At 47.0% G+C, this 17,934-nt stretch overlaps 1 protein-coding gene and 1 long non-coding RNA gene across 3 annotated transcripts in view; both read right to left on the bottom strand.

Annotated features, from left to right (window-relative positions):
• PTP4A2 (protein tyrosine phosphatase 4A2) overlaps positions 1-4,743 on the bottom strand; it is a 30,081-nt gene extending 25,338 nt beyond the window's left edge. For both annotated transcript variants that reach the window (XM_077898713.1, XM_077898712.1), the window contains exon 1: positions 4,415-4,743. The gene's annotated coding sequence lies outside the window, so the exon portion shown is untranslated. The remainder of the gene's footprint in view (positions 1-4,414) is intronic.
• Positions 4,744-11,399: 6,656 nt separating this feature from the next.
• The window catches only part of LOC144314511 (uncharacterized), a 50,100-nt gene continuing 43,565 nt past the window's right edge, over positions 11,400-17,934 (bottom strand). Inside the window, exons 2-3 of the long non-coding RNA XR_013380408.1 lie at positions 15,171-15,320; positions 11,400-14,622 (exon numbers count right to left, since the gene is read on the bottom strand). This is a non-coding gene — a long non-coding RNA (uncharacterized LOC144314511). The remainder of the gene's footprint in view (positions 14,623-15,170; positions 15,321-17,934) is intronic.

The raw sequence follows: 17,934 nt of genomic DNA, 5'->3' as shown, positions 1-17,934 counted from the left end.
GAAGCTCAACCACTGAGCCACCCAGGCACCCCCAGGAAAGATTTTGTACCCTGTCAGTCTATGTTGATTGAACAGACAGTTCGGGGGGGGGGGGGGGGGGGGGGGGGGAAGGGTCATTTTCTCACCTGGGTCCTGGTAACTCCACAGGGTAACTGTGGAAAGTGGACAGAGCCTGCAATGCTGTGTAGCTTCTTTCTTAGAAGTGCTAGAGTAGTGATAGTTTCTGGTTTAGCTTAGACCTCTACAACTCCAAGGAGCAAAAAACAAAACATATAATATCTACTTGAGCTCTACACCAAGCAATCCTATAGGGCTGCAAGTCCCAAGAGAGTGGCCAGGAAGTCAAGGAAGCTAGAGAATGTGGTTCAGTCAATAAAACAAAAGATAACCAGAGAAAGCTACAGACACTTCTATACATATACTAACCCTAAAGATGAAAATGGATAAAAGGCTTTTCTAACATTCCAGATTAACAGGCTCAAATCACCATTTCCCAAAAAAGTTGTAATTGCTGGTATCCACTGTTCACTAACAAACCCAAGGTACAAAATTATGTGAATTGTAGTATTACAGACTCTCACTTTATAAATTTAGAGAATAATCATCATTTCTATATAACCCAACTAGTATCTCAAGAAACATCTCAAAGCAGCAACATACCCTCACAAAAAAGGATCCAAGTAACTTTAGCATTGTTTTAAAAAAAAACCTAAAAACTAAATTTCAAACAAAAAAGGCCAACTTTAGAATATCCACTTAATTCCTATATAATGACCAGAGTTAACTAAAAAATGAAGTTTAGCAAGAGATTTAAAAGTACCTTAAGCCTCAAGGGGAAACTTTTTTCATCTACTGCCATCTATTTACTGATATTTTTAACTTAGATTTCAAAATCTGGAATTCAACAATTGATTCTATAAATCAATCTCCTTATCTGTACAAATGAAAGTGCCACTTATTCAAAGGATTATTATGAACTTCATTAAGTAAAATGATTTATGATTCAGCATAATAAAATTCTCAAGAAGGGAATGTTGAAACCTGAAACATCGTGTTGGACTTCACAAGGGTCCTAAGACCTCAAGATCTCTACTACGGCCCTACTCAATAAACATAACTAAGTCTACCATGTTAAAATTACGGATCTTGATTTCCAGTTGCTCAGTTTTTAAAAATCCCCAACCTCTCTAAGTAATATAGCTGATTACATAGCATTTGAAGAAATTGAGCTAACTTGGGTTTCACTCTCACTTAAGTTTTACTCTTCCAAGAGCAACAGCTAAAAATTTATGTACTGTTCTTCTGCATCTTATTTGTAAGATGCAGTAAGAGGCTTCACTGATTACTAATCCCACATTCCAACAAAAAGGAACAGTACAAACCCTGTTAAATAAACCTCTACTAAATTTAAACTCTATGTGTCAAAAATCATAGTTCTATAACTACTGCATACAAAAATGCCACCTTTAAAAGACAAAATGTTAAATAAATAGAATAGAGTTAAATCTTAAAAATATTTTATCTTGTTTCACACAAATGTCTTTTCAAGGAAATATAAATATGCGATTTCCAAACTTTTTAAGAAAGTTATATGCAAAAGCATTCAAACGTTTACTCTTCCCTAGTGCCACCAAAGTTCAATGATGTTGTAAATGGTTTCTGCTTATAAATTTAGTTAGTTCAAATTAAATATTACTTGACTGACTCATGGAGGGAGTGGTTTGACTTTTGCTGTTCTGAGTCAGAATAGACCCAGTTCAGCAATTCTAAACAATTTTTCATTTGTATAGGTGTCCTAAATGCTAGCTTTTTCCAGTTACCAAATATAACAAACTGTTGCCTTAGTAAAAAAGGTCTTAGTGGTAATATTTTGAATCTGTAGTTCAATTTATAATTAACAAAGTACTTCCACATATATTTTCTTATTTGATCTTCACAATCTCCTGAGTTAAATATCTCATACAGCTGAACAGAAAGACTTTCACATAGGAGTGACAACTTCTAGTTGACTCTTAGCGCCAATAAATGCCCCAATAAATACACTCTTTCTCTCCCCCAAAATAAAAAACATAAAAGGCTGCTGGGTTTCTTTAATCAGACTTTCCTCTCCCAGACATATCCCAGGTGCCTCATAAAAACTATGTCTCAAAGCACACACCCTGGGGCCCCAAGAGTTTCAAGGCAGAATCTCCACCCACATAAAAGCCTAGCTTAGGCCCCAAAGAGCCTCAAGTCAGCATCTCCTAAATGATCCCCTTGCCTTCAGCCATCTAGTCTTCTGCATTAAATTCAACACTTCTCATCTGTACAAGCTGCTAGGTCACTGTGTGGTTGAGAAACCTCAAAGTGAGACAACCTATTGAGAGGGTGGTAATGGTGTAGTGGAAAAACCAAGGATTTAGGAGTCAGAAAGACCTGGGTTTTTAATCCAGCTCCAATTCTTATTATCTTGTGTCCTAGGACAAGTTACTTAACTTCTTCTTTGAGTCTTTAGATCTCTTCATCTCATCACTGTAAATCATCGAGGGCTCATCACTGTATGGCAAGTGCCTAGCCTATAGAAACCACTCAGTATGTGCCAAATAAATGCAACCATCTTTATAGTAACTGAGAATTAAGTGAGAGTGTGTAAAAATACCCGGTACACAGTAGACCCTTAATACTAATTAATCCAATCTCCCACTAAATATTAGTTAACAATACTATTTACTATTTCTGAAAGCACAAAGCATGCTAGTGATGAAAAAAAAGGACACTCTAGAAAAACAATTTCTGACTCCTAATTATACACTGATGTTCTGGCCTATAATTCTATTAGGTCTACTATTAAAAGGACTACCATACTCTTTGCTTATCCTATTGAAAGACTTCCAACTTCTGAGAAACTTCTCATCATTAAAGTGTAAAATCGGTATCAAGGTACTCTTATCAACAACCCCTACTTCCACAACACAAGAATCTGGCAAAAGTCTGTAACAATGTCCATTTACTATCCAATATGAAACAATTTTTAAAATGTCAAGATTAGAATATGGGCAAACAACTTCTCACCATCTTCACCAGCACAATGGCACGCTGGCAAGTGATTCTGAAGCCTTAAAAATGTGTCATTCTGTAGCCTTCATTTCCTTTTGCACACTGAACAAGGCATAACTTCACTCACTTCCTGTCTGAAATTACTCTGTAATACAGAGCATGGCAGCAAATAACTACCATATTCTAACCCAGCAGCAGTTGTAGTTTAGTAATTCCAAACAGACAAGCATGCCTACAGTAGTGGTGCTACAACTGTTAAGACACTTTATATGCTTCTTGACAAACTCCAGGGAATAATAAACTAGCCTCTGGTTGTTCTTCGTCATCAGTGCTACATTATTTTTTTTTTCTTAAAAGATTTCTCCAGAAGAGTAGAAAAGAGCCAAAAACCTAATAAAAATTCTTCCCATTTATGCAACGATAAAATACCTTTCGCCTGAAAAACTAGCAGCACTTTACAAAACAGCCTATGCTTCTGAACACTCGGAAGGCGAAGGCCTAGGACTCTGGGCAATACTACGCAAGACTGTTTTAGTTAGCCCTCAGAGCGCCAGACTAGGATAGGATGGCCACCATGTCCTTGACAAATTCAGAAATTTATATCGATGTCACAAAGCATTTGCCCCTCCACACACACACACACACACACACACCAAAAAAGAAGGACTTTTCTTTTAAAAATCCCAGAGCCAGAGGACGATTCCTATACCGTTTTCTCACTGTGGAACCCAAGAACTGAGGGCCAGGAGCAGGGTTCACCAACGCCACACACGGCGCCCACGACCTCTGAGAGCCTCCAGGGCGCCCGCTCACACACTGGACAATCCCAGGCACACCCTTCCACGCTCCCTCAGCTGCCATTCATCCTCTCCCCGGCCTCCCTCCTCACACCGCACTCAGGTTCCCCACACACACTCCCCCGCTCTACCCCATACACTCGCCGCCCTCCCTCTCCCACCTCCTCCCTCTCCCCCTCGACCCCTCGCGCCCCCGCGCACTGCCCCCCACGCCCCCTGTCCTCCACACGCACTGCCCCCGGACTCGGCCCCCAAGTCGCTCAGCCACACTCCCCGCCCCGACTCCGTCTTCCCTCAGCGCACACGCACACCCAGCCCTCTCCCCAACTCACACCGTCCCCCCTCACGCACGCACATTCCCTCCCGACACTCCACATTCTTCCACACGCACCGTCCCCCCTTCCTCACCCACCCTCGCTCTCCACGCTTCCCGGCCGCACTCCCCCCGCCCCCGGCCCGGCCCGGCCCTCCTTCCGGGGACGTGTCTCGGGCCTGCACTAATGGCTGCGGCGCCTCCCGCCCTCCCCTTCCCCGAGGCCCCGGGAGCCGGAGCGGGGGCCGCCCGGGAGGAGCGCACTCACGCTGGCGAGCTGGGGACTGGGCATTGAAGTCCGGCGGCGGCGGGAGCGAGGAGGCGCCTCTCTCCTCAGTCACCTCGGCGGCGGCGGCGGCGGCGGTAGCGGTGGCGGCGGCGGCGACGACTCCCCCCCAGCCTCGGCGCGCGACACCCGGCCTGGCCCGGCGGCGGCGGCGGCGCGTGTCCACGAGTCCGTCTTGCTGCTGCTGCTGCGGCCGCCGCTGCGTCTCCTGCTGCCGCCGCTGGCCCCGCTGCCGCCGCTGCCCTGTGGCGTCGCCTCGCGCCGTGCCCGGCCGCCGCTGCCGCTCCAGCCGCTACCGGACGGACGACGGTTACAGCCCGGCCGATCGCGCCGCCGCCACCACCGCTGCGCGCGCAGCCGGAACCAGCTCCCGCCACCGCCCCTCAGGGGGCGCTGCGGGGCGCGGCGCGCACGCCCACTGGCCCGCCCCCCGCGCCCGCTGACTGGCTGGCCGGCCGGCTCGCGGCGCGGTTGGGCCCGCCCACCTGCCCCGCGGGGCTGTGACCCACTGCCCTCGGCGCCTCCCCCGCTCCTCCTCGTGGTTCGTTCCTCTCCGCACTCCCGGCTGCGGAAGGCGCGTCCATGTGACCGGGGAGGGGGGGCCGGTACGTGGCCAGGGGAGTCGTTCGCCCACGCCGCGGCCTCCGCATCCGCACCTGGGCAGAGGCGAGACCCGGCGGCCGCGCTGTGACCTGCAAAGTCGAGGGGCTTTTTCCCGCATCCCGAGCCGGGAGGCCTGGGGCCAGACCCTGATGGGATGGGGCGGCCACCCAGCCCTTTGCTCGGGGATTTCCAACTCTGAAGTGACAACCGGGGCAGCTCAGTTCTTGGCTGCCCTTCTTCGAGGCCCCAAATAAATAGCGTGCGTGTCTGCAGTTCTGCAGTTGCGAAGATGTTTCTGCGCCTCTCCTTGTCCCATCCCCGCGCGACACATACACATACACACACACACACTCACATACACACACCCCAAAGAACCCTTCCTGACAGACCAGAATTCAAACTTCCGGAACGTAGCATCTTGGGCAAGTTATTTCCTCTCTCTGAGTGCTCTCAACTATTAATGGAAATAGCTATTAGCTACCTCCTGGGGCTCTTTTCACGTTTCAATGATATAATGTATGAACAATTCCTGATTAAGAGGAAATCCTGAATTTAAAGATTTCCAACCTAATGTCCTCTTTAACGACAGAGATTAGCCTAGAGATTCCAATATTCTCTCTTACTCTTGGAAGGTGACCAGAAATTCTTAAATTCTTTGTCAGACCACGAGTTCTAAGTTTTGGTTTGGAAAATGTGGTCACCGGTGAGTTAGGAGGCTGGTCTGGGCCACTGCTGGAGGGCAGCCAGACTAAGAGGTACTGGAGACTGGCTTGGGAGGATGAGGGGGAGGCTCATCCATGAGAGTTGGGGTACCAGGGCTCTGTCTTCCCTATCCATCCTAGGAAGTCATACCTGCCCAGAACTGGCATCTACCTAGAAGAGCCCCCTGCCCCTTGGGCTGCATCCTTCCCCCCACCAGACCACACACATGTTTATCTGGCCCTGTGGGGAGAAGCAATGGTCAGTAGACATCATTAGGCCATCCCCACAAGGTAGACCTGAGGCATTGCTCCTGGCCAGAAGGCTTCTATTAAAGCTTAACAGTAAAAAGAAAGGTCTTATGACTCAGCCACATCAAGCCACAGAACAGAACCCAAGATGTTCACTACCAGCAGGTGGCCCAGGAGAGGGTATTCCAGGGCAAGGCTGGCTGGCTGGCAGGACTGTGTGGGAGTTGAGAGGCCCTGAAAGGAGGGGCTGCAGATCAGAATCAAGGCCCTTGGATGAGGAGCACAGGCTCAGCTGCCCCTTGCATTCTGCCTGCCTCCAGCAGGCAGCATTTTCCACTTCCTGGAAGCACAGATTTGAAACAGAGAACTACTTCCTCCAGAAAACTTTTGTTGAGTCTTCTGGTCATTGATTCTTCCACTAAAATCTCAAAACACCTTGTGCAATCCTCTATCATAGCACTTATCACAGTGAATAGTAAATGTCTATTTTCATGATTCTCCCCCCTCCTTAGAATGACCTACTTGGGGCAATCAGGTACATGGTTGAACAAATGAATGCATCTTCCCTCATCTAGCTCTCAGCCTGGTCCTAAAATGTCAGTAAATAATACAATAACAACATAAGGAAAACAATAACGGCTATGATAGTGGCTACCAGTTATTAAGTATCTACTCTTTTCTAAGCCCTGGATAAGCTGTTTTAAAATATATTGTCAAGTTTACTCTTCAAAATAACCTTATTGGGCAGCCCGGTTGGCTCAGCAGTTTAGCGCCTGCCTACGGCCCGGGGTGTGATCCTGGGGACCCGGGATTGAGACCCGCATCAAGCTCCCTGCATGGAGCCTGCTTCTCCCTCTGCCTGCGTCTCTGCCTCTCTCTGTGTCTCTCATGAATAAATAAATAAAATTTTTAAAAAACAAAACAAACAAACAACAACAACAACAAAAAACCACCAAAGTAACCTTATGAGGGATGCCTGGGTGGCTCAGCAGTTGAGCATCTGCCTTCAGCTCAGGGTATGATCCCAGAGTCCCAGGATCAAGTCCCACATGGGGCTCCCTGCATGGAGCCTGCTTCTCCCTTTGCCTGTGTCTCTGCCTCTCTCTCTCTCTCTCTCTCTCTCGGTCTCTCATGAATAAATAAAATATTTTTTTAAAAAAACAACCCTATGAGAAAGGTATTATTACTTTCATTTTAAAAGGAATTGGAAGGGGCAGCCCTGGTGGCTTAGCAGTTTAGCGCCACCTTCAGCCCAGGGCGTGATCCTAGAGACCTGGGATTGAGTCCCACATCAGGCTCCCTGCATGGAGCCTGCTTCTCCCTCTGCCTGTGTCTCTGCCTCTCTCTCTCTCTCTCTGTCTCTCATGAATAAATAAATAAAATCTTTAAAAAAAAATAAAAGGAATTGGAGGGGCAGCTGTATGGCTCAGTGGTTGAGTGTATGCCTTTGGCTCAAGGTGTGAACCCGGGGTCCTGGGATGGAGTCCTGTTTCAGGCTTCTCGCAGGAAGTCTGCTTCTCCCTCTGCCTCTCTCTGTGGGTCTCTCATGAATAAATAAGTAAAATCTAAATAAATAAATAAATGGAATTGGAGGGGCACCTAGGTGGTTCAGTCAGTTGAGCATCTGCCTTCGGCTCAGGTCAAGATCCCAGGGTCTTAGGATGGAGTCCCACTTCAGGCTCCCTGCTCAGCGGGGAGTCTGCTTCTCCCTCTCATTCTCTCTCTGTAATCTCTCTCTCAAATAAATAATAAAATCTTTTTTTAAAGGGGGGGGGAAGGGGATTGGAAGATCAGAGAGATGAAGTAGGAGACCCAGGATTCAGGTGTCTGCCTCTGAAGCCCAAATAAGCATCTTAGTCTTTGACTCCAATCAATAACTGTGTCTCTCAGAGTAGGCTGGAACCCCTTCTGAGATGTTGGAAACACCCACCTCTGAGAGTGAAAGCCCTGAAACCATGACACAACCAGATAAGCAGGGAAATACTCTAACCTCTGACATAAATGATCTCACCCAAATGGTTTCCCAGGGATGACTGCACCCCTCAAAACAGCAGGAACTGGGCTGCAGGCACCTTTATATGGTGCGAACCACCCTTGGCAGTGAGATTCCCACATAATGAGTGCCCTGAGTTTATCCAGTACCTTTGCTGAAACCTTCCAATTGCCATTAGCTTATTAATCTTTGTGAGGTAAAGTTAGCAGTATTGTTGGACAGTTTTTTTTTAAAGATTTTATTTATTTATTTATTCATAAGAGACACAGAGAGAGAGAGAGGCAGAGACATAGGCAGAGAGAGAAGCAGGCTCCACGCAGGGAGCCTGATGCGGGACTCAATCCCGGGACTCCAGGATCACACCCCGAGATGAAGGCAGATGCTCAACTGCTGAGCCACCCAGGCATCCCTCTTGGCCAGTTTTATAGTTAGCTTCTTCTTTTTTTTTTAAGATTTTATTTATTTATTTATGAGAGACACAGGCACAGAGAGAGGCAGAGACGCAGGCAGAGGGAGAAGCAGGCTCCATGCAGGGAGCCCCACGTGGGACTCGATCCTGGGTCTCCAGGACCACACCCCAGGCTGAAGGCAGGTGCTAAACCGCTGGGCCACTCGGGCGTCCCTATAGTTAGCTTCTTAAGAGCAGGAGCTGTATGGGTCTGCCACATACAGGAGTTCGAAGAAGTAATGGTAGTGTGGCAAAGAAATGGAGACCTTTGAAGAAGTGGTTTAGACAGAGGTGGGGACATAATCCAGGTGCCTAGAACCCACCCTGGGATTGTAGACTGTTTCATCTGGCATCCTCGCATTGCCATTTAGTTCCTGGGTAGTCTTGGGAATTACTTCATCTAGTCTCAATTTCCCCATCTGTAAAATGGAAAAGGTAACAGTACTTACCTCCAAAGGTAGTTCTGAGCATCACAGGAATTCATATATATAACTTGAACGATGCTGGACACCTAGTAAGTGTTCAATAAATATTAGCTAGTATTACAATTATTAGCATGGTACTTGGCACTGTGGAATGAATAAATGGAATAAGCACTGCTACTATGGTTGTAGAGTTTATTTCAAAATTGCAGGCTCTGCTACTTACTACTAGCTTTGTGACCTTGGACAGGTGGCTTAACTTCACGATGAACCTCTGTTTTCATCTGTGAAATGAGATAGCTCTGAAATGAAGATCTTGAAAGTGCTTTGTAAACTGTCCATCACTATATAAACATTAACCATTGTTTTGTACCATCTGCAGGAGTCTCAGCTCTGCCCCTTAGAATTCCTGACCTCTGAAGTTTCTTCATGTGTAATATGGCCATGGTGATCACGTCTCTCTCAGGGGGTTATTGTGAAAAAAATTAAATGATTAATGACAATATATTTATAGTACCTCACAGGGAAGAAGTGGACCATGCATGCTACTTCCCTACCCCCTAACAAGTGTTCCTTTTCAGTGTCCCAAAGTAAAGAAAGCTGCAGGGCACTGCAGCTGGTGGGAAATTGATGAAACCAGGGGAGCTGGGATTATTCCAGGCTCTGCCACTGTGAGGCCTTGCGCAAGTTACCCAACCTCTCTGAGCTTTCAGATTCCCTTCCTTTAACGAGACCCTTGAACTACTCTTACGGAAAGGACCCAGTTGGAAGCAAGGACCCAAATTCCCCACCCTCTATACCAGATGGGGTCAGGAGCCGCAAAAGAAGCGATCCAGGCTCTACAAAGTTGAACTGAGCTTGGGAGGCTCCCGCCCAGCACTGCTTGGCTTGTCCCAATCCTGTGGACCGGTCAGGAGAAGGCCACGGGAGGACCCCACCCCTCCCAAAGTGATAACCGGGGAGGAGGAGGAGGAGGAGGCAGGGGGAGGAAGGAATGTACTGATTCACCGCCCCACCCATCCCCTGCCTCTAATCTCTCTTCCGGAATTTTACAGCCCTCTCGTACAGGGGCGGAGGCGGAGGGGGCAGGGCGCCGCACTCCGCCGGCTGCTGGAACCCCCCCCCCAACACACACACACACACACACACACACACACACACACACACACACACACTCTCCCCGGGCAATCAGCGGCTGCGGGGAGCCCCGGAGAGTGGTGCACCGGCCCCCGGGCAGCGTGCCCCCCGCGGAGCGTGCTGGCGGGGGGCGGGGAGGGAAGGGAGCTGTGAATTCGCACGGGCCGCCAGGCTCGCTCCGGCGTGGCTGCCTCTCCTCTAGCCGGTCGGAGCCGGAGAGCTGGGGCGGAATCCCGGCTCGGGCCTGAGTGCCCTGGAAGGCCGCGGCCTCCTTCAGGAACTTTCCCGCGGCCAATCAGCTCCCCGGATCCCCATCTCCGCCGCAGTCAGGTGTAACTGGGTTTCAGCCAGAAACCCAGAGAGAAAACGACTTCAGGCACTGGCAGCGACGGAGAAGGAAAAGTTTAGAGACGTAGCTCAACCACCTTAGTTTAGCTTCCTCAAGATGGGACAAGGGCGGCTCGGACAAGGCGGGGATGTGCTCCAGGCGGTAGGTGCTGAGGGCCCGCGCGGTGGACTCCCCAGAGGAGCCCTGCACCCAGGCCTTGAACCAGCCCGTCCTGCTGGGTGCAGTTCACAGCATTCTCCGCTAACCTCGAGACTACATTTCCCCCGTTTGGCAGTCAAAAAATGTAAAAGAATTTGTTAATAACTGAAGCAAGTGCTGTTGGAACTGCAACTCCCAACAAAGGGATTAGGAGGTAATGATGGCCACAGCTAACATTTACTGAGTACTTACTCTGTGCCGAGGACTGTTGTTCTAAGCATTTGATACGTATGAACTAATTTAATTTTCAAAATAATGCTAGGACATGGAAATTTTTATTATCCTTCTATGGAAACTGTGATAACAGCAAAGCCACTTGACCAAAGTCACTCAGCCAATACATGATAGAGACAGGATCTGAACCCAGTGAGGATTTTTCCAGGGCCCCACACCCTCAACCACTATGCCATCTGCTGCTCCTGATGAGAATGTGGTTTGCGTCTACCCACCTGGACATTGGATTACGGTGTATGTTCTCTTCATTATGGCAACCTCTTTCAGAGTGACTTAGATTATCTGTGTGTGTATAAATGTTTAAATGTGCTCTCTGACTGTGATAATGTTTCTACACACTGAGACATCAAAGTACTAGGTTAAATGAGGCAATCAAGGTCACATTGTGAAATCGAGAAGATTCCTTCCCCAATGGTGCACAGTTGTCTTAATTCTGTCAAGTGCTAAGGCCAGAATCTTGACTTCCCCTCCAAGGGGGTCCCCTTTTACCTAGTGGTAACCTGGAGTACCCATCTCCACATCAGTGATCCTAATTTGACTACTGCTATGTTTTTCAAGGATGTTGCCCTGGCCCCCAAAACTTATTCCTTACCCTATTCTCATCTGTGTGCATATAAACTGCACCATTGGAGGTTTCTTTTTCTTTTTTTTTAAGATTTTATTTATTTATTCATGAGAGACACACACAGAGAGAGGCAGAGACACAGGCAGAGGAAGAAGCAGGCTCCATGCAGGGAACCCAATGTGGGACTCGATCCCAGGACTGCAGAATCAGGCCCTGAGCCAAAGGCAGGCACTAAACCACCGAGCCACCCAGGGATCCCCAACTGGAGGTTTCTTACTTGGTTTCAAGCCAAGATGATAGTTCATCTATTGTCAAAATGCAAACATTACAAGAGAGAAAAATAAACTGGATTTCACCAGCCATTTTCATGTAATGAGAACAAGATTATAAGAGCCTTCCTAAAAATGAGTTTTGGTGGAAGAGGGAGAGCAGAAGGACTATGAATCCCTGAATTAATGTCTGAAAGAACAGCAGAAATCATCTAGTGCAACCCCCCCTTTTATAAACCCAGGTAAAGAAAAGGAATGTCGCAGGCCTCTCAGAGATACTGAGATTCCGAGGAGAGGAAGGGGGGACCCCTGTGGGGAAGGGAACAGAAATAGAGGCAAAGGGACAAAAGACCAGGTTAGCCTCAATGTCAGAAGCCTTTCCTTCCAGTGGCAGGGGTTATTTTCCTAAGCAAGCTCTATGCCCGATGTGAGGCTTGAACTCATGACCAAGAGATCAAGAGTTGCCTGCTTCATCTACTGAACCAGCCAGGTGCCTCTCCAGTGGGGTTTTAAAAAATCTGTTCTCCCTGCAGCCTTAAAAATAATATATGCATTTTATGGTATGTAAGTTATACTTTAATAAAGCTGTTATAAAATAAGACATGCTTCTTATAAATATTTTTTAATTATAGAGATGAATATTTAATAAAGTAAAAGTCCCCCACAGTCATATCCAGAGAAGGAGCCACTTTTAACAATTTGTATTATATTGCTCCTCTAGATTTTTCTCTGCACATTCATATTTTTTTTCTGTGTATTCATTTACACATGCATGCCCACACCCGCGCTCATGGGTATGTTTAACAAAAATGGGATCGTTTCTCTTAACAATATGTCTTGGACAGTTTTCTATGTCAGTGCATTTAGATCTACTATATTCTTTTAAAGGCTGCCTACACAGTATGGATGAACTATAATTTACTTAACAGGTTCCCTAGTGATAGATACTTGGATTGTTTCCAATATTTTGCTATTACAAGCAGTACTGCAATGGACATTTTTGCACATGCATTTCGGAACCCTTTTAGGGGAATTCTGTATGACAAATTCCCAGAGAAACCGTTCCTTTTAAAACAGCATGCTTCATAAATTATCATTTTCATCCTATTCCAAGTGCTTTGACATAACAGCCTGTTCCTGATCCAAATGACATAAAGTGCTTAGGATATAGTACACATTAAATAAATGTTAGTTATTTTCATGATTATTATTGCCTTTGTTTCACAAAATCATTGGTCTGGTTGGAAGAAATCCATTCCTTCAGTCAACAATTATTGATGAGCTGCTGCCACATGATGGGCCTGAGGAGGCAAGGGTGAACAGAGGTAGATCCTGCCCTCAAGAAGTTGACAATCTCATTGTGGATGGATGTGTCAGCTGTCAGTTACAACACTGAGATAAGTACCACAAAAGTGGTATCCACAGGGGAGATAAGGGAGCAAGTAGGAAGGACATTAACCAGTCTGAGGAAGGGCAGGAATGATGAGAAAGAAGTAACAGCTTCAATTATCCAAAGAAGTAAGGTAGTTAGTGCCCCAGCCACCTAAGCAAAGGCCAACCCACCATCCCCAAGAGATACTGATAGGACCCACAAAACAAATCAGTGGTTCTCACATGTCCATCCTCAGATTGGTGCTAGTACATGGGGAAAGGAAGAAATTAAAGATAAAGTGGTGAATTTTTATATGTCAAATCTGTTGGATTTATTTTTTTTTTAGGATTTTATTTTTAAGTAATCTCTACACCCAATGTGGGGCTCAAACTCACAACCCCAAGATCAAGAGTTCTATGGTCTACAGCCTGAGCCAACCAGGAACCCCTGAACTTGTTTAGCTTAAAAGAAAGCCTTTCCACTTGACAGGATGAGCACTGGGTGTTATGCTATATGTTGGCAAATTGAACTCCAATTAAAAAAAAAAAAAAAAGATAGCCTTTCATTCTGAGAGTATATCTATCCCTCCTTGTTTGGTGGGTTGTTTTTGTTTTGTTTTGTTTTGTTTTTTGTTCTTTTTTTTTTTTTTGTATTAAAATGTTCTTTCTTTTATGAAGCAGTGGTTGTAGTACATGATAGTTGTTTTTCTTGATTGTTCTTGTCTGACCAAACTAAAAGCTGGAAACCCAAGCTCAGATACCCTCCTCATTTTTTAAACGTTTGACTATTGATGACGTCTAAAAGTCTGGGGACCTCTGAGCCAAGGGACTTCTTTTATCATTATTACTGAAGTATAATTAACATACAGTGTTATATCTGAGCCAAGTAACTTCTAAGGTTCTTTCCATACCTGTGGTTATAAGATTCTCTGCTCAATAGTGATTAAGTCCCAGAGCTAAATTAAGTTTAGAATCCGTGAACCAAATCTTTTTCAACAGACCCCAGGTAAAAATAAATACATAAATACCTGAATAAGTAAAAGAAAGAAAAAAACAATTTGGTACCCTCTCAAACACTTTCATTTTTTGGTTCCCAAACCACATAAGAGTGTGTCAAGTTTTCATATAGACTTGGTCTCCTGTTCCCAGGAAATGCAGCACTGAAGAAGAGAAGCCACAGAAATAACAGATAGAAGGGATATGGGAAAAATCAATTGATGCAGTTTTCACAAACCTTTAAAATAGATCAATTTAGGTGATGATGGGGTTTCATGACCAGTGGTGACAGAGCCTCTGATGGGAATGCTGGTGTTTTTCTGGCATTTCTCTGAGTGGGCTGGAAGGGGAGGAAGGTGGGGTTCCCCCCCCCCTTCCACTTATAAAAAAATGGAAGTGATGAAAAGCAAAAGTTTCCTGTAATGTAGTGTTAAGAGGAACAAATGAAATGCAGCTCCTCTGCAGCCAGAAAATGCAAACCCTCTGACAGGCACTGGGCAGGCCCTCCCCACTGATGCTGCGGGCACTGGCTAAGTATTCACCACCACACCTGGCCCTGCTGTTGCCATGGCGACTTCTCACCTTTTGCATTCCTTGACTTGGGGGTTGAGAGTGGTTCAGGGCACATTTGAGCTTTCATGTTTCTCCTTGGCTTCTGGAAAAGGAAAGGGGAGGCAAGGGAAGGATTCTAAGTTAGCTTGGCCGGCCTTGGCTGTTTGCTTTTGAGCTTATGTAACTAAAGCCTCACTAGGTGAGAGGCCTCTGCAGCAAGGGGAAGGAGTGGAAATGGCTTTGGCAGAGCCCAAAAGACCTAGGTTCAAATCCCAGCTCATCGATGAACCCCTCGTCTGGGCTGGCACTGGCAGGTACAGAGAAATGACTGAACAGCCAGAGTTGGCCCTCAGAGAGGCAGCAGTCCAGAGGGACAGCTGGGTCAGCAGAGCCAATATAAGTGTCTTCTCAGCGGCCAGTGCCCACTGCCCAGAGAGATGACCTTATAGGGAAGGGAGAACCAATATGGTACCCACATAGCATTGAGCAGCACTTTTAGGAACACTCCGGCAAGGATTCCTTCCCCTTGAGCATGAAGCCATCAAATTAAGGGTGTCAAGAACTGAGACTTCCACTATGACCCCAGGCAAATTAATTCACTCTCCCAAGCCTCACTTTCCCCATCTATAAACCAAAGCTAATGATAACTACCTTAGTCTCGTTGAGAAAAGTTGCATTCATTAATATATAATGATGAAGCAAAGAGCAGAGAGACCCAAATTCAAACCTCGACTCTCCGATGCTCAATTGAGTGACCTTGGATAATTCTGAACTTTGGCCCTTCTGAGCGAGATTCCTCACCTGTAAAAGGGTAACCATAATCATACCAACTCCTAAGAATATTGCTAAAATTACACGAGGTAATGTATAGCATCAGCATGTAGCAAAATGCTGCTTACTTCTTACTAACAAGTAGAGCTCCTGCCCCAGTGCCTGATGTGTCCTAAGTCAGATACTATTGCTGTTGTTACATGGCACCTGGTTTGCTTTTGGTAAACATTCCTTTCCCAGCCTTCTTCCAGGCTTCTTCCTTCTTTCCTCCAGCCACTCCACCTTTGTGCTTTCTTTAGCTTTCACAAGTGTTAGCTAGGTCTCTCCCAGGCCAAGGAGGGTGCAGCTTAAGATCCATGTCCCTCTCTCCCTCCCCAGTATCCCTTTTATCACCTTGGCTTAAGCCTCTCTTCCTGGTCTGAATGAAGGGGAGAGGGCCTAGGCCCATCCCCATGGGGCTCCCCTGAGAGTGAGGTGGGGAGAGGCAGGGAGTGCGTCATCCCTGATGCAATCACGGGCTCATTGCTTGGCCCACTTCCTTCTCTTTGGGTGTTTACCAGAGCCTGGATTCCACACGATCCCTTGGAAGTGTGCTCTGACAGCAGGGGCACGCAGCACAAGAAATCATGTGACAAAGCAGTACTGTGTCCACCTGGGCCTCATGCGCCATGGCTCAGGGACACAGGAAAGAGATACCAGGTGTGAGTCCTGAGGGAGCGGCAGGGAAGGCAGGCTCTAGGAGGGAGGGACTAATCCCTAGCTGATGCCAGGGCCAGCTTCCAGACCCAGCTCCCTGAGTCTTGATGAATAGGCCCTTTATCCTTGAACTGAGAAACTTAGGGGGAGGGAGCCACAGAAGGGGTCTCAGGTGACATGGAGACCCTGAACAAGCTCAGAAGATCTGGTCCCTTCCTTCCCAATAGAAATCCTAGCCGGGAAGAAGCTTGTTTTCCAATCATTTGCGTAGGATCTTCATTTGGGGTGGGGGAAGCCTCATCAATATCTCAGCCTTGCTTAGGATGTTAGCAACATCCTAATAAGCACAGGTCGCCTAGTGCTAAAAAATGGGGCTTTGGGCAGTCAATTCTTAGCTCTTCCAGCTACTGGTTGGATGCCCCAAGCAAGCCACTTCCCGTCTACCTCTCAATTTCCCCTTGTCAAATGGGATAATAACAGTAGTCAACTTCAGAGATCAAGCCGGTAGGCCCACAAACAGTACAGGGCAATGGTAAAGCGCTTAATGACTGTTTGATATTGTTATTTTTATTCAGACCTTGGGGGGAGGCAGAGACAAAAAGCATCCCAGCATCAGCTGTTTGCTCCCAGATCCAAGCCCTGGAATTCTCTAGTGCTTAGAGAGCCTTTTTTTTTTTTTTTTCTGAAGCTAGGGCCTCATTGTCCTTTCAATATCTAATGACTGTTTCCCAGTTATCAGGAGAGAATCTGACCTCCCCTCCCCCAGAGCTGTGAAACCAAGTAGCAAAACTTGCTCAAGTCCTGAGTCATTCAGCAAAACCGGCCCAAGGTAATCGGTGGATCAAGGAAACCAGATGCAGAGTGGGGAAAACCCAGCCACAAAGTCGGGGCCTTCTCTTAGGGCAATTCCCTCTGTTGGTCCCTAGGATGAGCTTTCACCCAGGTTCCACAAATAAGACGGCACCTGATACCTGAGAGCTTCCCAGGCCCTCTGGTGCCAGAACAAGACATTGGCTGCACCTAGGTCTCCAGCCCATGGCCAGGTCTTCCCACAGAATCTTGTTTGACACAAGATCTTGGACAAACTCTCTCTGTCCCTCCACACCCCAGTCCCAGTCCTAGGGAGAGTTGACACCTTGTCCTCCCATCCTCCCCACCCACTCATTTCTCAGCCCCTGCAACTTAACCCAGCCACTCCACTCCCATGGCTGATCTCTTAATTGGCAGACTACCTCCAGGCCTTTCCTTCCTGCCCTCTGTAAACATCCAGCACTGTTGACCACTCTATTCCTCTCTGGATTTCTCTGAGGTCATAGCTGCCTGGTTCTCCTTCCCCCTCAGCAACCAGCACTGTTCAATCTGGGTTGTTGGCTGCTCTCCATTCTTTAAAGGTTGCTTCCTGGTTCTGCTCTTAGCCCTCTTTCCTCCTAGCCTGCATTCCCTTCCAGAGTTAACCTGTGTCCAAGTCGTTAACTTCCACTGCTTTGCTGGTGACTTCTCAGTATCTCCAGCTCAGATCATCCCCCTCCCCCCCATTGTCACCTGCCTACCAGGCAGCTCTGTTTGCATGACCCCAGGCAGAGCAAAACCCATGTGCCCCAAAGTGAACTCCTTATCTCGCTCCCCCCAACCCGTTCCTCCTCCTGTGTTCCCCTGATGAATGTGCTCCCTTGATGAATGACACCACCTTTTCACCCTGTTACCCAAGCCAGAGGCCCCAACATCACACTGGCCCCCTCCCTGCCCTGCCCACAAATCACTCTACTCTTAACATCTTCTCAATCTTCCCGATTCTCTTCCATCTCTATGGTTTCTGCTTCAGTTCATGCCTTCACCATGACCTGAAGCCTAAATTTCTATGTCTTATAAATGGGATCTAGGCCTTAATTTCTCCCCCATTTGTACAGACTCATCCTGGAGTGTTTGCCCAGCTACAGTCCTTTTTCTA

The sequence above is a fragment of the Canis aureus genome, chromosome 5 (genome assembly GCF_053574225.1).
Source record: "Canis aureus isolate CA01 chromosome 5, VMU_Caureus_v.1.0, whole genome shotgun sequence".
Classification (NCBI taxonomy): Eukaryota; Metazoa; Chordata; class Mammalia; order Carnivora; family Canidae; genus Canis; species Canis aureus.
Note: the sequence above shows the minus strand (reverse complement) of the source record. Positions and strands in the feature narration are given on the sequence as shown.